Source organism: Notamacropus eugenii, chromosome 1, assembly GCF_028372415.1.
Source record: "Notamacropus eugenii isolate mMacEug1 chromosome 1, mMacEug1.pri_v2, whole genome shotgun sequence".
In the NCBI taxonomy this organism is placed as follows: Eukaryota; Metazoa; Chordata; class Mammalia; order Diprotodontia; family Macropodidae; genus Notamacropus; species Notamacropus eugenii.
The window spans coordinates 375,030,694-375,050,954 of record NC_092872.1 but is presented as its reverse complement, the minus strand read 5'-3'; the positions used below and the strand labels follow the sequence as shown (position 1 = coordinate 375,050,954).

At 38.8% G+C, this 20,261-nt stretch overlaps 1 protein-coding gene across 3 annotated transcripts in view; it reads right to left on the bottom strand.

The window, feature by feature from the left end:
• The window catches only part of SH3RF2 (SH3 domain containing ring finger 2), a 167,010-nt gene that overhangs the window by 110,277 nt on the left and 36,472 nt on the right, over positions 1–20,261 (bottom strand). The gene's annotated exons all lie outside the window — the stretch shown is intronic.

Below are 20,261 nucleotides of genomic sequence, written 5' to 3'. Positions count from 1 at the left end.
CCTACCTAATTTGATCACCTGGAAAGGATGAGGAGTGTCAGTGAGGATGGTACACTTGGTATTCTCCTGCCCTCTTTCAGAGTGATGGCAGGACTACGGGGTATGGAATATCACACATGCTATCAGACATGGTTAATATTTTGGTTGGTTTTTCTGAACTACTTTGTTCTTTTCAAAACTTTGTTACAAGCGATGGCTCAAATAGGTAAGAAAGGGGAGAGGGATATATTCAAAAAGATAGAGATGTAAAAATAAAACATTAAGAAGAAAATAATGTTGATGAATGCATTGAAGTAAACATCCATGCCTCTTCATATAGGAGATGCCCCCAATTCCTGGTGTGGTATTTCCACTTAGAATGCCTTGAATTTGGTTGTTGTTGTTCAGTCATGTTCGACTCTTCATAATACTGTATATGGAATTTTCTTGACAAAGATACTTGAGTTGCTTGCCATTTCCTTTTCTAGTGAATTAAAGCAAACACAGATAAAGTGACTTACCCAGGGTTGCACAGTTAGCAAGTGTCTGAGGCAGGGTTTGAACTCACGTCTTCCTGACTCAAGGTCCAGCAGTGTATCCATTTAGCCACCTTACCTAATTGCCTTATTAACTTGGTACACCCACCATATCTCCCAATGAGGACAAATGAACGATGTGTGGGAAGGTAAGCTATTAAAAAAATACCATGTGAAACAAATACAAGAAAAACAGTCTGTTAGTTGATTACTGGTATATATGTTACATTCACACCTCTCCCCTCATTAGAATGTGAATTCTTTAAAGGCTGAAATTGTCTTTTATTTTGTCACTGTATCCCCAGTGCCTAGCTGAGTGCCAAACAATTTTTTTTTAACCTAGACCTGTGATTTTATTGATGGAAAGATCTACTGGCTAGGAAAATCTTTCTATTAATGCAGATCAGCTGCTGTTCTATAACTTATAGTCACAGAGAGTTGCCTGAGGGTCAAACAGTATGTATGAGTCGGATATGACCCTAGGTAGTCCTGACTTCAAGGCAGCTTCCCCACTCTTCCAATGTTACTTCTCACCGCAGGGGTTTCTGCATGCATGGCTCTGAGAAGAGGCCAAGCAAGGCCTTTCTGGAATTCAGCAACAATGGTGGCTTAACCATCCATATTAGGATCAAAGATTTTATAATTTGAGAGCTGGAAGGGACCATAGAGGCCATGTAGTTTGACCTCCCCTCATTTTACAGATGAAGAAACTGAGGCCTGGAGAGGCTGAATGACTTGTCAATGACTATACAAGTAGTAAGCAGTGGAGTCAGGATTTAAACCTAAGTCCTTGGACAGTTAGATGGTGTAACAAATAGAGCACTGTGCTTGGAATCAGGGAAGATTCATCTTTCTAAGTTCGAATTCAGCCTTGAACACTTATTATCTGTGTGACCCTGGGCAAGTCACTTAGCCCTGTTTGCCTTAGTTCCTCCTCTTAAAATGAGCTGGAGAAGTAAATGGCAAACCACTTCAATATCTTTGCCAAGAAAACCCCACAATGGAGTCACAAAAAGTTGGATATGATTGAAAGGACTGAACAGCAAACACCTCCAACTCCAAAGCTAGCATTCATCCCATTATACCAAACTAAGCTAATTTTCAATTTGGAAGGACAGAAAAGTGGTACATTGCTTGAAGAGAGAGGGTAAGCAAAGTAAATGTAAAAATACAGCCCCTTTGGCAAAAGGAGAGAGGCCTGGCTTAACAATGAACATGGGTGAGGTCTTCACAGTAACAATAATAATGATAGCCAGCATTTATTTTGCAGGTAAGATTTATAAATATTATTTCATTTTACTCTAAAAACAACACTGGGGGATATATGCTACAACTGTCCCCATTCTACAGATGAGAAAATTGAAGCAGAGACTAAATGACTTTCCCAAGGTCACACAGCTAGGATGTAGATCTGAAATTGGATTTAAACTCAAGTTTTCTTGACCCAAGTTCAGTCTCCTATCCCCACTGCCCCGCCTAGCTGCCTCTTCTCCATTTACTTACCTCCCAACAGCTTAAGGAATACTTAAAGGAAAAGAATGGCTTGATTTTCTCATCTTCTGGTCAAAGTAGGACCAATGCTAGTGTTCTCTCAATCAACTGATTGCCTCTTGAGTTTGCATAAGGGTGGCTGGAGGATGGATTTGGGAAGGAACTAATTCTTTTTTTCTTCTGAGACCATCCAGAAATATTGGGAGATAGCTTCTATAGTCTACATTCAAGCCAAAATGGCCAACTTTTTATTTTTTTCCAACTTAGGATTCATCACCTACCTCAATGCCTTTAATGGATTGTTCCCATTCCACCCCTGCCCCCTATCTGTATGCCTTTAATGAATCATCCCCAGAACTGGTATTCCCTTCCTTCCTCACTACTCTGTCTTAGACTCCCCAGATTCCTTTAAGGTTCATTTGAACCATGATCTATGGGAAACCTTTTCTTAACAGAGTTCTCTCCCCTCAAATTATTGTGTGGTTGTTTTCCACCCCTGTACCCGCAGAATGTAAGCTCCTTGGGGATAGAATTTAGGGGACGGGCTTTAACTCTGAATCCTCAGTTTCTAGCATAATGACTTGCAAATAGGCACTTACTGTAAATTCTTGTTAGATTATATGACAAAAGAATGCACAAATGGTGAAGAAAAAAGATTAGAGAAAACCAATAGGGTCAGATGTGCTGCTCTGGGGACATCATTTTTACAAGGATTAGAGAAAGAAGAGCAACACAGTCTCCATTATCATTTCACTTTACTGAGAGGACACTGAGGCAAATTAATTACACAGCAATGCAACTTCGACCAGTGAAGGACTGCCTCTCGTTCTGACAGTCACATTAGAGTAGAATGGTCAGTGGAGGTTATCAGTCTTAAAGTTGCAGGAAAGCAATCAGTAAGCTGATGCCAGTGGTATATCCCAAAGTGCTGATGGCCCAGCCCAGGCTGTGTGTGTTTCTCTATTTTTTTTTTCCAAGGAGGGATAGGAGCTGGGAAGTGACAGTGCTCACTTAATACATCCAAGCTGAGCTGGTTACTCCAGTGAATCTCCAACTGCCAGCAGCAATAAACCTCTTAGGAGGCTCATGTTACCATGGCTATTTAAGTAACCCATGGCTATTAAAGAGGCAGTGTGGAGTAGTGGATAGAGAGCTGGCCCAGGAGGCAGGAAGACATAGCTCCTGTCTCAGCCACACATTGGCTGTATGACGCTGGGCAAATCATTCAAACTCTCAATGCTCTAGGCAATTCTCTGGCTCTAAACTGCTGAGAAAGTGCTAACTTGTCCTGATAAAGGGAATATCCTCATCCTGTATTATTTTTGGGACACAGGGTATCCCAAAAATCTTAGCATGCGTTTATGATTGAAAAGCTTAAATCAGTAACAAGACTTTTCCAACACTATGTATATGTAATTTCCTAATAATGAAGTTGGAAGTCCAGTCCCTATCTGTAAAGCACTTGATAGTAAAAATTCCTGTATCTGGAATATAGATATGAGATCAATTTTCTGTGGAATCTCTGATATTCTCTGCTCATTTTTTCCCTAGAGGGTTCTACATTTCAAGGATGCTCAGGAGATCCAATGACTTTTCTTAATGACTAATATCAATTTTTCTCTATGCTGTGCTTTGATCATAATAATGATAATATTACTAACATTTATGTATGAGTTTAAGGTTTGCAAAGCAATATCCTATACATTATCTCTTGATCATCACAACTCCATGAAACAAGATCAGTCAGTATCATCCCCTTACCTCCACCCCCCCATTTTACAGATATGGAAAATGAGGATCAAAAAGGTCAAGTGATTTGCCGGGGGTCACATGCCCTGAAATAGCTTATTATTTTGACACTGAGGTCAACCTGGTAGATAACGGATTTGAAGTTGGCTGTGTTATGCAAGAGATGATCATTTTGTTGAAGCATTTTATTAACTTACTTTGGGTAAGTAACTTAGGTAGCAGCAAATAAAGTAAAAAAGTTTTAAGTTTGTCTCAGTTGCCATGCTGGGAATGGGGGGTGAGATAAGGAAGGGCACACATTTGGTTTGCTCTACATGTGGTTCCTCTGACTTGAGTAGCTTAAAAAGCTCCTCCCTCCCTGAATTTCTAGTACTCTTTCTCAGCTTCCTATCTTATTTTTCCTCCTCCCTCTCAGTTTTTTTCTAACCTTGTCTATTTTTTCCTGCCTGCTGGAAGGTTGGTGGCTGATACCTTGCTGGACTCTTTTGCTTAAATATCTCTAAAGCCACTGGGGAAGGATCTAGGGAAGTTCTGACAGGCCATTGTTCTGCAGATGCTACTTTCCTCCATTCCTTGTATCATCTACAAGCATAGATTCTATCCAGAGATTCATCACCTTCTTTCCCAATCACTGAGAAGCAACAACCTTAGGGACTGAAGCTATTTTCTTTAGTCTTTCATCCCTCCTTAGCCTCTTGTCTTCCTCTTACACTGGTCCTGCTTTTCATTCTTTCTCCTCTCTTCCCGAGTGAGTATGATGTTATCACTCTGTCAGTGGGCAAAGTCTCTGCTTCCCCTGGCAAGCCCAAGCATCTTTCCAAACTCACAAAGATATTGTTGCCTGACGGAGATAAGGAGGCACAAACAGACTACAGTTATAGAGCAAAAAACTGCTCAGGGCAAAAGTAGTCTCCTTTTGGTTCACTAATCAGTTCTTTTTTTTTTTTTAATCTGTTTGCTCCAAACTTTTCCTCAGGGTGCCTTCAACTTCCATTCACATCAGAACAACCTCTGAAATGGGATAGGAATTGGAGGCGTGGAGATCTTTAACAGGGCACATTGTAACCCCTCTGGGAGCCAAAGCCCTGCCTTCTCTCTCTCTTTCTCTGCTCACTTCAAAGGGAGCCAGGTGGGCAGCAATATTTCCTAGGGGATGAGCAGATGGTACGTGGGTGGCCTGACTAACAATGGGTAAGGAACACCTCACCCAGGTTGGTTGGGAGCTGAACTACTGGAAAGCATCGCTGATTCTCTCCAATTTTCCCAACCTTAATGCAAGTCTTCCCAATAGGCAGGGCATTTTGGAAATGATACCCTCTTTTTCTGTATATTTGGCATAAGAAACTAAGCCAAAACTACCATGTAAAGTGAAGAAAGACAAAAGTAAAATGTTTCCTTCAGGGTGCAAAGCATCTCTGATTATGTATAGGCAGCCCTCTTTCCATAACCTTCTCCCTCTTCCAGTTATTTGGAACCTGCTTCCCCTACCCCCCCCCCAAAGAGTGAACAATATTGGTAGATGGGTGGGGGGAACTAGGAGTGAGGGCCAGTTTCTGAATGTGGGAAAACAGCTGTCTCTAGAGCCACAGATTACATGATAGAAAGACCAGATACAGAGCTGTATCTTCAGGATGGCAAAGTTATCTGAGAAGTCAAGATTTTTCACTGCCTGTTTTGTTACTCCAAATTATCAATGTTATGTACATGATCTCTTAAATGAAGGGGAGGTAGGTGCATAATCAAGCAATCTATCAACACACATTTATTAAACGCCTACTATGTGCCAGGCATTATGCATGGTGCTGGGGACTGCCAAAAATGAAATGGTGTCTGCTCTCAACACCAACACAGCTCAAGTGGCTATCTTGGTGAGATGGCGACAGTAATAATATCTGACTTTTGTACAGTTCTTTTAAATCTTATTTCATTTGACCCTCATGAAAAGTCTCCTAAGGAGGTAGTATGGCTATTAGAATAGCATTTCATAAGCTAGGAAATGGAGGCACTGAGAAGTTAAATGACTCATCCACGTTCATTTAGTTGCTAAGGACCAGAGCTAGAATTTGAACCCACATCTGTCTGACTCCAAATCTTCTGCTGTTTCCACTGCATCACAGCTGCCATGAAAAACCAAGAGAGGTCATCACATTTACCTCACTGTCTCCTAGAAGACAGAGATCATTTCCATTGCAACAATTTATGTTTAGAAAGCTTTATGCTAACCTTAAAAGACTTGAAGCATCACTACTGGGACAGAGACAAACCCCCCCAAACTTGTGAGCATCTCTTTAAAATCCATTCAAGATGTAAAAACTTGACAGCGACTCATCACACTCAGGACTTTCTGACCTACCTCAGGAGCCATGAGGAAGAAGAGGAGGAGGAAGAGGAGGAAAAAGAAGAGGAAAAGCAGGAATTGAAGAAAAAGAGAAGGAGGAGGAAAACAGAGGAGAAAGAGGAGTAGGAAGAGAAAAATTCATGGTGAGATAGCACTTGAAAGATTCCTAAAACAATTTCCTCACAAAAATGGTGTGGAATAGGCAAGTAAAAGTATTATAATTCTCATTTAACAGAGGAAACTGAGGTACATAGCAATTAAGTGGCTTGCTCATGGTCTCATAGCTCCCAAGTATCAAGAGCCAGAACTCCAACTCAGGTCTACAAATTCTCAAACCAATGCTATTTCCTTTATGTTTCTCACAGTAATCAAAGTTCTATAATCCCTCAGTATTTACAAAAGCACTTTCTTTGTACAAGGAATTCTTCACGTTTTTGTGTCCTGGACCCCTTTGGCAGATTGGGCAAGTCTAAGGATCCTCTTTTTACAATAATGTTTTTAAATGCAGTAAATGAAATACAGAAGATTACAAGGAAGCCAATGATACTGAAATACAATGATCAGAATATTAAAAAAATAGTTCACAGATCCCAGGTTAGGAACCCCGACTTTATGGCAACCCTGTAAAATAGCTCCAGTTTGTGAGTTAGAAACCAAGAGACTCTAAGAAGAAAAATGACTTGGCCTTAGACATATGTTGAGTAAATGTCTGAGCTGGAATTTGAACTATGGATTTTTGAAGTCAGAAAACTGAGATTCAGATCCTGACCCTGCTATTTACTGTGTGACTAGGCAAGTAATTCCACCTCTCTGAATCTCAGTATTTTCTCTATCAAATGGAGTTGGGAGGACATGTGCTGGAATGCAGGGGTGGGGAACCTGTGGCCTTGAGGCCATATGTGGCCCTCTAGGTCCACAAATGTATTCCTTTGACTGAATCAGGGGTGAGGAACTCATGGCCTGCTGGTCCCCACTCCTGGACTAGATGATCTCTAAGGTTCCTTTTAGCTCTAAGTTTTTTTCTTTTTAATTTCATCTTTCAAAAAACACAATTATATTGATATAATTTTTTTTTATAGCACCATTATTTCCCCTAGCTCTAGAAAGAAGGGAAGGAGGTTCAGCTGTAAAGCTATCATTCTATGAGATACATTCCAGTTCCAGGACCTCTTCTACTACACCACATGTGTTGTCCTGAGGAGTAAATTCAGAACCCAGGCCTGTCTGTAGTTAACCAAGCCCAAGAAAATGCAGGTCAAGAATATTCTAAAATTATACATTTTCAGCATAGCAACTAGAGAAGCTGTTGAGGCTTCAGGGTCCTTAGCTGAGCCATCACAGACGAACCAACATAACAAACATAACCCCTGTTTTGAGGGTATAATTCCCAAATTTCCTGTTTGTTATTTCTCCAGGAATGACAATTGTAAAGAGATGACACCCACCAAAGAGCATAAAGACTTTTTCTAGGTCACCCTTAAAAATAGTCCAACCTCACAAACTTTTAGCTTGGGTAAAAAATATCCCTTCCAAAGCCTTTTATTTTAAAAAACAAAAAATTTATATTGACATCTTTTGTTCTTACTTCATCTTCATTTGAGAATATATTCCTCTTATCTTTCCTACCAAGCAAACCATCTCTTGCAGTGATAATAACAATAACTAGAATTTATATAGCACTTCAAAAAAGATTTTTCAAAGTACTTTGCCAACATCTCATTTTATTTTCACAGGTTGTTGTGTTCGTCCTTCGTTGCCGAAGAAGACCGTGCCATCAGAGAAATGATGACATGACTTGCATTTGACTTTGTTTTGAGTGAGGGAAGGCTGTGCAAGGTCACCAGACTCACTTTTCCTTCAGAACCATCTGAATCCAGTGATAAGATATTCAACAGGATGACTGAAGATGACCCAGGATGCATTGGGAGACCTTGGCCCTTTTAGGCTTAGCTTAGCTCACTTAGGGTGAAGTAACACCCATTCATTGAATAGTCCTGTTTAAGAAGTAGCCAGGGCATGGCCCTTTTAATGAGGCAAAGAAAAAGAAAGATACCAGGCTGGGAGGGAAACAGCAACAGTTACTACTGATAATCACTCTTAAGCCAGGAGGGTCCAGAACAACCTTGGGAGGTAGGTGAGATAGCCAAAAATTATGTGACTTGCCTAGGGTCACACAGCTAATAAATGATTGAGGCTGGATTTGAACTCAGGTTTTCCTGACTTTAGAGGTAGCTAGGTGGTGCAGTGGATAGAGCACTGGGCTGAGAGTCAGGAAGATCTGAATTCATATTAGGCCTCCAACATTGACTAGCTATGTGGCCCTGGGCAAGTCATTTGACCCATATTTGCTTTGGTTCCTCCTATGTAAATTGGGGACACACTGGAAAAGGAAATAGAAAACCATGTCTGCCAAGAAAATCTCAAATGAGATCAGGAAGAGTCAGACATGACGGTCACAACCACAACTTCCTGACTTCAGGTCCAGTACTCCATCCACTGTATCACTTAGAGAAAAAGAGGGGGATAAAATAGTTATCTACCAAGTCTGACAATATATACAATGTTCCTATTCGATAGTTCATCTCCTCTGGTAAAAAAAGGAAAGGGATACATTTTCTTCTTTTGTTTTCAGAGTCAAGCTTCAGCATCATCATTACACAGCAGTCTGCTTTTGTTGCTATTTCTATTTAAATCATTGTGGTCGTTACATATATTGTATTCTTGGCTCTGCTTGCATCACTCTGTATCAGTTCACATCATTCTTCCTACGCTTCTCTCTATTCATTATATTCTTTACTTCTTATTGTGCTATAATAGTCCTTGCGCTACAATGTGTTTAGCCATTCTCGAATCAATGAGCATCTACTTTGTTACTTTGTTACCGTAAGAAATGTTACTGTAAATATCATGCTTGTACAGAGGATCTCTTTATCTTTGACTTCCTTTCAGTATATGCTTAGCTGTGGAATCTTTGGATCAAAGGGTAAGGATATTTTATAGTCCTTTTCCTAATATACTTAAAATTTTTAAAAAGATTTTATTTTTTCCAATTACATATAAAAACAATTTTTACCTTTCTTTTTTACAATTGTGAATTCTGAATTCTCACCCACCTTCTTTTCCCTCCTCCCTCATTGAGAAAGAAATTTGATAAAGGTTATACATGTGCAATCCATATAAAACCTATTTTCATATTAGTCATATTGTGACAGAAAATAGAAAAAAAAAGAAAAAGAAAAAAACCCAGTATGCTTTGATCTTCATTCAGATTCCATCAGTTCTTTCTTTGGAGGTGGATAGCAATTTTCATCATAAGTCCTTAAGAACTGTCTTAGATCTTTGTATTGCTGAGAATAGCTAAGTCATTCACAGTTGTTCATGGTACAACATTGCTGTTACTGAGAACAGTCTTCTCCTGGTTTTGCTCACTTTACTTTGCACCAGTTCATGTAGATCTTTCCAAGTTTTTCTAAAAGTATTCTGCTGATCATTTCTAATAGCATAATAGTATTCCATCACAATCATATATAACAATTTGTTTAGCCATTCCCCAACTGATAGGCATCTCCTCAATTTCCAATTCTTTTTCCACCACAAAAAGAGCAGCTATAAATATTTTTGTTCATATGGGTCCTTTTCCTTTTTTGGGATTTCTTTTGGATACAGACCTTGCAGTGATATTACTGGGTCAAAGGGTATTCACAGCTTGTTTGCCCTTTGGGAATAGTTCCAAATTATTCTCCAGAATGGTTGGATCAGTTTACAATTCTACCAACAGTGCACTAGTGTCCCAATTTTCCCATATCCTCTCCAATATTTGTCATTTTTCTTCTCTGTTATATTAGCCAATCTGAGGTGGTACCTCAGAGCTGTTTTAATTTCCCAGCATACTTTTTAATTGCTGTCTAGAATGGTTGGACCAATTCACAGCTCCACCAACAATGTATTAAGGTGAATGATATCTTTCTGCCTTAAGCCTACCTTGAAGAGTATAGTATTGCAGAATGTTTCCCCCATTTTTAATGCATCCATAAACATTTTTTTCATTCAATTATATAGAGACAAATATGAGGTGGGGGTGAGGGTAGGACAGAGAGAGAGAATTAAGGAGCTTCTTTTTCCATATTTTCAGAAGGGGAGTGGTATATTAACATGAACTAAAGAGATTTCCCTTTCAACACCTGTTGATTGGAATGGCTCCAATCTGGTTTTGGTGTGTATTTGTTGTCATTGAAACTTGTTGGCATGCTTGAGCAATTTCTCTTACAGCAGTTGGGGATGGATCAGATTCTCAGTTTAGCAAGATAGTATACACTTTCCTCCCCCCAGGAGCCCTAGTTTTTCCTCTCATTCTTCAGGTGCTCCTTTGATGGGCTTTTCTCACTTCTGTCATGTTGGATGTGAGTGTTAATGCTTGTAAATCCTGCAGAAAGTTTTCTATGGTGTTGCTATGAGTGGAGTTTCCTTGGTTATTGCTCTCCTGAGTTCCTTCTCTTCTTGGTGGAATACTCACTCTGTGAGAGAGAGATGCTTTGAGCAAGTCATTAAAGCAGGGGTGGGGAAGCTGAGGCCTCGAGGTCACATGTGGCCCTCTAGGTCCTCAGGTGTGGCCCTTTGGCTGAATCCAAACTTTACAAACAATTGTTTTGCATTAATTGTCTGCACTAAACCATCCCTTCTCCTCTTTTTATCAATGACCTGGTAAAAGAGCCCTGCTGACTTGCAAGGGTAATTAGAACTTTGTTCCATGGTACTGTCTGTAGGTCTGGGTCCCCATTCCCACACTCTATCCCTTTTCATGCCGTGATGTTTCTATGTTTTGTTTTGAAATGATGAAATGACAGCTTTGGAAATGGAAGCATTACGAAGACAGCAAAGATGGCACTGACAGCGTGAGAACCCAAGGTACAGGATCGCTTTAAGAGAAAGATGCATAAGTTAATGTCCTTCATTTGGCATTTCCTAGCTATCCGGAGTCTCTACCCTCTAGGTTAATGTAGAGATGACCTCCCTTTCTGAGGAGAAAGGAAAGGTATGGGGAGTACACTGGGGACTTGCTGACCTTTTGTCACCTCAGTATCTCAGACATATGGGAGAAGCTCCTCTGAGTATCTAATTATCTTCTGTAAACATAGAAGTCTGCCATATAAAACAAGTAGGATTAGAGTATGGCCAACAGTAATTATTTTCCTTTCATTATTTGCATCTGTCTATTAAGTCAGATGAAGTTGAGGGGGTTGAACTTTCTCTTTAGCACATACAAGGAAAAAAAATTTTAAATCAACAGAGTGAGTCTCTAGAATATTGAATAGAAGGGATTCAGGGAAGGGGAATTAAGGATGGTATTCTGTCTCCTTTGCCTATTCCTTTATAGACCATTCTTGATTATTCAGAGGTTGATAGCCTCGGCCCAGGGTGGGGAACTTGTGGTCTTGAGGCCACATGTGGCCCTCTAGGTCCTCAAGTGTGGCCCTTTGACTGAACCCAAACTTCACAGAACAAATCCCCTTAATAAAATGATTTGTTCTTAAAACTTAGACTTAGTCAAAGGCCACACCCAAGGGCCTAGAAGGCCACACGTGGCCTTGAGGCCACAGGTTCCCCACCCCTGACCTAGTCTGTGATTATTCATGGCTTTAATTTGTTTTTTTCCTCTGCCTCCCTCGTGCATCCTACTTTGGGGCCAGTTAATGACCCACTAAGTAGTGGGCAGGAAGAAATTCAAGCTGGTTTGAGAAATACTCTTATGTGGGAAGAAGATAAAAAGTCATATAAAAGTCTCAAAAATCTGTAGATGTCAATTAACCAAGCTTTTTATCATTCTCTAGTAACACAATCTATAATCCTAATTTTTTATTAGCATAGGAAACTCCTATCAAGGAAACTCCCTGTAGCAATGCAGATTGGTACCTGCTCTACCACTTAGAGTTTTGAAGACTTGTCTCCAAGATAATAATAATAATAATGATAGTGTAAAATTGGTCCAGGGCTGATATTCATCACATGACCCAAATGCATCTGTTATACTGAGTTCATGTGTGTCATGATTGAATTTCACTTGTGGCTGTGGCGTACTTGAGTCTTTTTTAGTTCTGATAAAACGAATAACAAAAGAAGCCAAGAAGCAAGGCTCTAAATTTTGAGTATTTCACAGAAATCCATAAAAGAACAGACTTTGTGTTTCCAATATTCCTTGCACACTGAAATACAAACCAATTCTTGGTGTTCTTTCCCTTCCCCTTGGCTTCCATTCAGCCCTGGGCCCCATCCAACAAGACTGAGCCTACCATCATAAAAAGCAGGAGGCAAATGAGAAAGGGAAGCAGTTCAAAGTCTTTCTTTATGGCTGGCAGAATTCTGCACTATAATTATGTTAAATGAACTAGTTATAACTTCTCTGTTATTGACACTGGATTATTATGGGATTGTACACATAGGTTTGCAGAATTCAATGATCAAACTTAAGGGCTGTCAGACATTTCTTGTCATCTGTCCAGCTCTCCCTTCCTGGCTCTCCACTGGCCTCCCCACCCCCACCCCAGTCACATAAAACAAAACTAATAAACAAACATGCAAAAAAAAAATCAGGAAGGAAGAAAGATGAGGTCAACCCCTAACCAATGTTCCTAGTCCATACAGAGCGGCTTATTGAAATGGTCTCTTCCAGAATTACAATTTGTCCAATTTAGTGTTCTCACTTGAATGCCCCTTATTGCTTACAAAGTGACTACCATCTGAATGATGAAAAAGATGAAAGGAGAAGGGTAGATTTCTATGACCACAAGGTCATTATAAGAATCCAAATAGTATTCTGGGAGTAAGCAGCAGAAGGCAGTGATGTGGGTTTGGCCCCATCAGCTGTTTCTAAGTTAGCACATGTCCTATTTTCTTCTTAACTTGTCTTGCCTCAAACAGTTTTCTATGAATAAACCCTTGCCAGTGACTCTGAAGAAAGCAGACAAAATTTACTAAAGTAATACTAAAAGCATCTTTTTCTATATAGTCTTAGTATTGGGGAGTAGGAGAGGAAGTAAAGTAATTTGCTAGAATCTTATATCAGATTTTTAGAGCACAAAGTTCTTTTTCAGAGGATGTGGTTCAGCCTCTAGGTAATATGAATCCATATAATAATGAAACAAGATTGAATTCTACTCTCCATGCATCGATGGCCTTTCAGTCCATGATCTTAGCTGTACAAATAAGTTTATAGATCCATGAGTTGATCAAATTTTTCATCTATCTGACAAAATGCTCTCTGGCTCTTAGAATATTTTTTCATCTACTTTTTTTTCACTCCTTATTTCGGGGGCTCTAAACCTTTTTGTGTGTGTCATATTCCTTGTTTGGTCAAACCTATAGACCTTTCTAAGAATAATGTTTTTAAATAATTAAAGAAAACGTAAAATTTCAGTTAGAGGTTATTGAAAATGAGGACATAATTTTTTTCCACCGAAGTTCATAAACCTTACTTTGGTTTCTCTTAGCATTCCTCTCTAGAGCTCTGTATACACAATAAGAGTTAACATTTATATGGTATTTACTGTTTGCCAGGCAGTGTGCTAAGCACTGTACAATGTTTATCTCATTTGATCCACACAAAAACTCTGGGAGGTCTGTGCTATTATTATCTTCTTTTTACAAATGGAAACTGAGGCAAATAGAGGTTAAGTGACTTGCCCAGGCTCACGTAGCTAGTAAATTCCTGAGGCCACATTTGAACTAAGGTCTTTCTGAATCCAAGCTTAGGATTCTATCTACCATACCAAGTAGGTGCCTAAATCCTGAAGATTTCAAAGACAAAATTTTCTAAGAAAATCCTAAAAAAAAATAAGGCAAAAGGAAGACTAGTATTCAAAGAAACAGAAGATGTTAGTGCTAAAAGGAATCTTAGAAGTCAACTAAACTTACTACATCATTTTACAGATGAAGAATTAGCAGAGCCAACACTTGAACCCAGGTCTCTTGATTCCAAGTTCAATGTTCTTTCTACTTCACTTTGTTTCACCTCCTCCTTCCCCTCAGTTCCATTTTGGTCCATAACCTGATTTAATTTAGGCTCACTGTCCTGAAAAGATGATTACTGACAAGATCTAGTCCTCTTCAATAAACTCCAAGGAATATAAGATGAATTTTATCAGGACTTCTTATCTTCCTGGAGATGCAGAATGCCTGAAGGAAAGTAGCTTTACTTGTATTAAATTAATAAGCATTTCTTATGAGCTAGGCGATGTACCAAACAGACACCAGGAATATAAAATAATCTGCCCTCAAGGTAGGGCAGCTAGATGGCACAGCAGATAGAACACTGGGCTTGAAATTGGGAAGACTTGAGTTTAAATCCAGCCTTAGACATTTCTTGGCCGTGTGACCTTGGGCAAGTCATTTAACCTCTGCCACTGGAGAAGGAAATGGTAAATCATTTCAATATTTTTGTCATAGATATGACTGAACAAAACACTCTTAAGGATTTTATATTCTATGCTCTTGTACAATGTGATACAAAATAAATGCACATTAAATAGAGGTAATTTGGGAGGGGGGTTGGGAATCATTAGCATTAAAGTCCCATTTACATTTGGGACATCACTGGACTAGGAGGACACAATAGAAACACTTAGAGTTAAAAGGGAACTTAGAGAACACTTGTTGTACAGAGGAAGAAGTAGAACCAGAGAGGCCAAGAACCCTGCCATATACCACACAGTTAGTATGTATGAGACTGGTTCTTACAACTAACTCCTTGAACTCAAAATCCAGTGCCTGTTTCTGTATATCACACTGCCATCTGAAAAAGGTTTGGGGAAGGAATATGGAAAGAGGAGATCTTGTCCCGTATGAGGCATTTTTTGAACAAATGGAACTTCTTATTCCCACCCAGATTAAAGAAGGTTCTGGGGCCATCACCAGTCACATTGACCTATGTCTTGCCACTGAATTCCGAAGACTTGGGAAGGGAGAATGAAGCTGATGACTTTGCACAACTCTGCCTCACTTAAATCCAGTTCATTTGCAATTCAAGATATCCTCCTGATATCATTGGTCTGGTTTGAGAATGAAGGATGAACAACAGAGAAAGGTTCCAACTAGGATTGATCCATCGGACCAATGTAGCCTTTATAGAGAGCATTCCAACACAGGTTTGTAACATGCAAATTGCTACTTAGAATTTCATGTAAATGATATTTCAATAGCACAGAGGGAGTCAGGATCTTTAGTCTAGTTGCAAGATCCCCCCAATACTTCTCATCTATATTACATTTGCCATGGCAGGGCAAATGGCTGTGTCTGTGAAAATATGAATAAATAGGATGAGAATGAAAGAATCACCAAGCCCAGTATCTTAGGTACTCAGAAATACAGGTATGTGTAAGTAACTTGGTCCATGAAGGTAAATTGACAATTAAGGGGGAAAAAATGAACAGAATGTTCTAATCCTGGTTTTAATTTCCCTGCTCTCTATGGACTAAGCTAATATTTTATAATCCTAAAACCTTTTCTCTGTTTTTATTTATTCAGTTCTATTTATTAAGTAAATACTTTAGGATGACAATGATGTAATTAATAATGATGATGGTGATATGATGATTAATAAATGATCTCTCAACTGGGTTTTGTTATTTCAACTCAGAGTAGGATTGCTTCCTTCTCAGGTCTCACGTATCATTTTTTTTAAAAAAATACTTCTTTAATGTCTTCTTTTGGTACAAGATCTGTGATTTTACTGGAACAGGGAACTCCCAGTGGGGAAGATCTCCCTACCAATGAAGGTTAGCTCCTTTTCTGTAACTTGTAGCTTTAGAGAGATGTCTGGGACATTGAGAAATCAAACGGTTTACCCATGGTTATAGAGTCAGTTTGTGTCAGACTTAAGATTTGAATCCAGGACATCTTGACACTAAGGCTAATTTTGTAGTCATCATACTGCAATTTATTTGAAATGTATTTACTATAATATATCCTTTCATCATATGGTTATGTGTGTATATTAGATTAGATTTATTAGATCTTTATTAGATTATAAGCTTTATAAGGGCAGGGACTGTGTCTTATTAAAACTTCACCCCCTCTTCCCCAGTCTCCCCAGTGTTCTGTTTAATAAATATTTGTTGAATTTGAATGAATACTAGATGACAACAGATGAAATAAGGGGGTATAACCAGTTAGGTCCGTCCCTTATGAAGATTAGGCATATAAGAAATAACTTAATCAATTAATCCAACAAGTGCCTATTGAATATCTACTCAAATGCTGCTCATATAGAATATTTTTATTCTTATATTGTATGACATATCATTGTGAACTGATTTCAATAATTTTATCTCCCTCCTCATGCAATTTCAGCAGTGGAAGGGACCTCAGAGACCTTCTAATCCAATACTTAGCTAAAAAAGAATCTCCTCTATAACATCTCTGAAAAGTAGTCATTCAACCTTCTACTGAAGACCTTAGATAAGGACAACACAATAGCCTCTATACTTTGGGACAATTTCAACGATAGCAAGTTTTTCCTTAAACCAATCCTAAATTTGTCTCTTTACAACTTCTTCCTATTTTTTCTGGCTCTGAGACCAAGCAGTGCAACTGTCTTCCCTCTTTCACATGACAGCTCTTCAAATACTTGAAGACAGTCCTCATGTTCCCATGGTTTCTTCTTCTCCAAGCTAAACAGTGAGCACCAAAAATATTTATTTACTCAACATATAAAACTTGGACCACCTTACTAATTAACAGGAGGATCAGTGGTCTTGAAACTGAATTTGATTCTCTCACACATCCCTGAATGTCAGGAAAGGGGTCTGTGAAAGCTTCAATTCCTGAATTTGGAAATAATATTCTAGTGTTTGTATCTTGATGTATGCCAAGCCAAAGAGAATATGCAACTCTGGGGTTTGGCTAACTTGCCTTCCATTGATTTGGGGTGAGTGTCTCAGATTTCCAAACAGTTCATTTTCCCAGTCCTTGATCTGAGTAATTTTATAGTCTGGGTGAGGAAGCATTGATGCTGTCTGCAGCTGTCCCTTTAAATAAAGGAAACTATCCAAACTAGGGAAGGGTAAGAGCCTTCCAAGTTTTGGGGAAAACAACATAAACAACCCCCCACCCCAATTCTTTGTTTTCAGTATCAAGTGTCTAAAAACTTTGTTTCTTAGGATCAGCTCTGAATAGAACTTTCAAAGACATCCTGTCAAAGTGGGTGTTGGGAAATTGGGCTCCAGTGTCATTTGGGAAGGAGTAAGTATCCAGAAATAGAACAGGGACATTGTAAATGAGCCGTGAAAAACAGGCCTAGGCCCAGGCCCAGATGTGCTTCTGCAAAGGTTTGGCAGAACACTGACAGACAGGGATGTTGTCCAGAAGAACTGGTCCCTCTCCAGTGGGTTAGGTTGACTTAACCCAAGATTTTGAACACAGCCTTGCTGTGCTTTTGTTTTGACCTCTTGGAGGCTCAGATGAATTGACAAAGGGTTAAATAGGCTGTTATTCTATGTAGATGGTCACTGTTTTACAAGGAATGGTTACCTTTGGATTTTCAATTAATTGTGAATTCATGAGTTTTCCTCGGCAATCATACCAGATTCTTTAGAATGACTATCCATTTGTTTGGAAACAGTCTTCTTCCTCCTCCTCATCCCTTCCATTTCCTGTTGCTTATTTTTCCTTTCATTTGTATTGTAATCTTTTTACCATTTATTTTCTTTGTTTATTGCTTCTTCTCTTTCAATCTACCCCTTTTCCAATTCTCAATCTTCCTAATTTTCTTCTGTTACACATATTTTCATTTTCTCACCTGGAAATGAAAAGGAACCAAAGGACTGTGTTCACCAACTGAAACTGTGAGAGAATAATCTTGAAAGGCAGTTTCTGTCACTGTCAACAGGTGGGATCTAGGGTGATAGTATGATTTCACCTGTTGATTTTTATTTTTTAATTTCTAGTCTTTTGTTAACATGAAAGCTGTGCGATGACATAGGAAGAAAAATAAGTTTCACATGTGTGTAATACATCAGTGTTACAAAGGTATATCTGATGGGAATGGACTGCATTTTCTCAAATGTTTGGTTCCAGTGATCATTCATTAGGAGAAATTCCTAGGACTCTATTTTCCATGAGATTATGTACCTGTGGTTTTGATGATCATGTTACAAGGAGACAATAGGAAGGATAGGTTGGAAGAGGAATCTGGGAAATAGAGGAGACTCTGGGTGAAGTGAGGGGCATATAAGACTATAATTGTGACATTTAGGCATCTATGCGAAATCCTATCATCTTCCTGATGTCCCAGGGAGCAAGACAAATGACTTTTAAAGCAGAGAGATAAAACCAAGAGCAGGATGAAAATAAAAGATACAGTCTTCAAGCAAGAAAGCTTACCCTGAAGTCTCTAACCTCCTTGTTCTCATTCCAGGGAGGGAGGGAAAAGAAAGGGAAAGGGAGACGGATAGAAAAAGAAAAATGAAATGAGGAGAGGGAGTAGTGGGAAAGGGGGGGAGAAGTGATGTTCCAAGGAAACCAAGTGGGTACTTGAACCAAATGAGTTAAATTAAAGTCATTCAAAATATGATCCTAGACTCAGAGCTCTAAAGGAACATGGATGCAATCTATCCAGTCTCAGAAAGGTGATTCAAACCCAGACTCCTGGATTCCAAATTGAACCTGTTAGTGCACCAAATGCCCCACACTGAATCCTAATACATTTAAAATGCAGTTGAGTGGAAAACATATTCAAAAAATGAATTAAAAAAATGAAACTATGCTAGGCTGAACTTTTTTGGATAGAGACTGCAGGGTCTTGAAGTCAGACATTAATGGAGTGTCATAATGTCAAAAAGGCTTCCTGTGGTGTCTTGCCTTATTATATTTTCATATTCTGTGGTAGAGAGCTTCCATGGACACAATTCTCAGTTTCACTGATTAGATATTTTATCTGACCTCTTAATGCAAAATGAAAAAAAAAATCTTAGTTACTTTAGATTGGGGTTTTGTGCCCTTGGTGAAAAAAGAACAAGAGAAGCTGTAAATATTTTTATAATAAATACAATAATGATAATAATAGCCTGCATCTCTTTCTCCATTCATGGACCTGATGAGATTTCAATTATTTTTTCAAGTCCAATATCTCTCAAATCAAAGTTATGCTCTAAGTTATGCTTTGTATTTTTATACTTATTTTTGCATATATTTATATGCATACATTTCTTCTCTCCCAATAAAACATAAGTTCCTTAAGTGTGGAGACTGTTTCATTTATGTCTTTGTATCCCTTAGCTTTTATCACAGTGCTTGGCACATAGTAGATGCTTACTAAACACTACTAACTGATTCGTAGGGGTAGCTAGGCGGCACAGTAGATAGACTGCAGGGCTGGAGTCAGGAAGATTCATTGTCCTGAATTCAAAACTGGCCTCAGACACCTCCCAGCTGTGTGACCTTGGGCAAGTCAATTAACCCTGTTTGCCTCAGTTTTCTCATCTGCAAAATGAGCTGGAGAAGGAAATGACAAACGACTCCAGTATGTGTGCCAAAAAAACTCCAAATAATGTCATTAAGACTCAGACATGCCTGAAATGACTGAACCACAACACAAAAAACTGATTCATTGATACTTAGACCTGAAAAGATGCCTGAGTTCATCTAAGTGCCACCCCAACATGTTACAGATGATTTTTTTAAGTCCAAGGAATGGAAGTAACTTGACCAAGGTCATACAGGTAATAAGTGGCATATATGGGATTATAACCCAAGTGCTCTGATTCCAAATTCAGTTTCCTGCAACCAACTCATCTTCCCCATCCCCTGAAACCAATGTCAACTCCTGATTTCCCCATTTCCGTTACAGATTCTATGATATTCCCTGTAACTTATCTCTAAACCTTGGAATCACCATTGAGATCATCCTCTTTGTCTTTTCCAATTAGTTGCCAAATTCTGTCAACTCTAACCACCCTATCTTTTTTTTAAATTAAATTGTTTTATTTGTTTTCAGTGTTCTACAATTACTTCTATATATTTTAGATATTTTCCCCCTCCCTTACCATTCCCTCCCTGAGACGGCACACAATTTTATATAGGTTCTACACATATATTCCTATTAAAACGTTTTCATCTTAGTCATGTTGCATAGAAGAATTAAAATGAATGGGAGAAATAATAAAATAAAACAAAACAAA